Genomic DNA, 2671 nt, shown 5'->3' with positions numbered 1-2671 from the left:
GATGAGGTCCGGCGCGGCCTGGGCGCGCAAGAGCGGCGACGGGCGCCTCCGGGCCCGGGCGGGCCTGACTCGGGCCCCACGGGCCGCGGCGGAGGAGAGAGAGGCGCGGGCGAGGTGGCGGCGTCCGATTGGGTGAGGGCGGTGGCGGCGGTGACGTGGCGGCTCCCCATTGGTCGGAGTGAGGTGGCCGGGCGGACGTGTCCGGCGGCGCAAGGAGGACGAAGGATAGGGTTCGTACCGCGAATATTTCGGAGGGGATCACATATTTATAGGTAGAGGGAGCTAGGAGAGCCCAAATGAGGTGCGGTTTTCGGCCACGCGATCGTGATCGAACGACCGAGATGATTGAGCAGGTTTAGGTGGGTTTTGGGCCACTTTGGAAGGGTGTTGGGCTGCAACACACACGAGGCCTTCTCGGTCCCTCGGTTAACCGTTGGAGCATCAAACGAAGTCCAAATGGTACGAAACTTGACAGGCGGTCTACCGGTAGTAAACCAAGGCCGCTTGGCAAGTCTCTGTCCAATCCGGAAATGTTTAACCCCCACACACGAAAGAAAGGTAGAAATGACCACCGGAGGAGAACGGAGCGCCAGAATGCAAAACGGACAACAGGGAAAATGCTCGGATGCATGAGACGAACACGTATGCAAATAAAATGCACATGATGACATGATATGCAATGCAAGACACGCAAGCAATGACAAGGCAACAACAGCGAATAACTGGACGACACCAGGCACATCGGTCTCGGGGTGTTACAACACTCCACCACTACGAGAGGATCTCGTCCCGAGATCTAGAATGGCACCGGAGGGACAACGGAAGAGAAAAAGAAGAGGTCAAACTAAGTTGCTTCTTTGACCAACGAATGAAACCAAAGAACCTTGAGAGGTTGAACAAATTGAAAGAAAGAATACAACAAAGATGAACGAGGTTGAAAACACTCCGTTAGAAAAGAGGAACGAGGAAGAACAACTTCGGGCAGCACTCCGATTAAAAGAAAGGAATTGAATAAGAACTTGATAAGGTGATAGAACTTGAAAAGAGGGCACGACACTCCTGTTAAATGGATAATCATGAAAAGAACCTGACCTTTGACGAATGGGATGATGGGTTGAGAAGAGCAACATCACCATGCTTCCCGAATGAAAGAAATAATGGAATGGAATGAACGACGAGAAAACAAGATCTTGAGGGAGCACGCTTACAACAAGTGCTAGAACGGAGTTGTTGGAAAACCAACAACGAAAAGAATAAGCTTGATATGGTCTTATGGAATACATCTCAAATTATGAGGTGACAACCTGCCACTCACAGGAAAAGAATTTTATTGATATAGACAAGGAGACGAGAACTTATTTCACCGGGAGGGTAAAAGAAGAATTGGATTGATATGAACAAGAAGACGAGAACTTATTTCACCGGGGGGTAGATGAAGAACTTGGGTCAATTATAAGCACCATAGATAGCAACAATCCTTAGGGAAAGCTTTAGGTGAAATATAACCCAAAGTAAATCCAATGACGTGATTGATGGATTAAAGTACCTCATTCTTAACAACAAGTGAATCATGAAACATGAACTCAAATTATCAAGAATGACATAATACCACTTCGAATGATACGGTTGAACGAATTGCACTTTAAAATGCAAGATAAAGAATACTTGAGCTCCTTTGAAAAGAATCTCGATGAACACTTCGAGAAATAATTAAATCCTTGATGAACCATCTTGTAGAGCCTTCATGAGAACTCCGGTAATAAAAGAAATGGTCAATCGAAATGGAGGATGAAAAGAATAAGGTTGAAGCCTTGCAATGATTAGATGGATCTCCGTGGTGATATAATTGCAAGAGGTAGGAACCCCGGGAAAAGAGAAGATGAATCAATTGAGATCAAGAATTTTGTGAGCCTCCGGAATAAGGAATTAAATTTACTCGATGAAAACAAGAATAAAAATTGCATTATGCTTAACCTTCACCAATTAAATTGATGACGAGCAAACGGATTTGGCATACTACTTATTCTCTTAGAAAAGATTAAGAGATATATAGCGCCAACTTGAGAAGGTATTGAACGAACCACTGGTAGGATAGAAATAACAAATGAATCGATACAATAACAAAGGAAGAGAAATCTTGAACGAGCCACCGGTAAGAATTGAAAACGAATGAAGTAAAAGGGGTGAATCACCGGTAAGAATTTGAAACTGGAATTGGAAAACGGCACAAATCGCTGGGAAGAATTATAAAATGAACGAAGATGCTTGAGAGGATTTACACACATGAGAACGAAGAGATCACGAGCCGATTAGAGATCACTTGAATGAAGCACCGGTAAGATTTAGAGTATGAGAGCTGAAAGCTGGAATGAATAAATCTTAGATGGTGGGCTCCGGATAATCAAACTGAAAAGACTCCTGAATTACTCCGGATGGGTGGAAAGAAATCTCACAATTGAAAATAATTATGAGAGGATGGCAACAAACTAGAGCCACGAATCTTGAAGAGAATGAAGCAAGATATGGAGGAAAAACTCTTCTTCGGTCTTCAAAATCTGAGAATGATGATGAGAAACACCACCATGAATTGTTGAGGCACTCCGGAATGAAGAATGTAAAGGTTGAGCCAGCGATGAAAAAGAATTTGAAGGATCTTGGAGAAATACATATG

The sequence above is a fragment of the Triticum dicoccoides genome, chromosome 7A (assembly GCF_002162155.2).
Source record: "Triticum dicoccoides isolate Atlit2015 ecotype Zavitan chromosome 7A, WEW_v2.0, whole genome shotgun sequence".
NCBI lineage: Eukaryota > Viridiplantae > Streptophyta > Magnoliopsida > Poales > Poaceae > Triticum > Triticum dicoccoides.
This window is presented reverse-complemented; position numbering follows the sequence as displayed.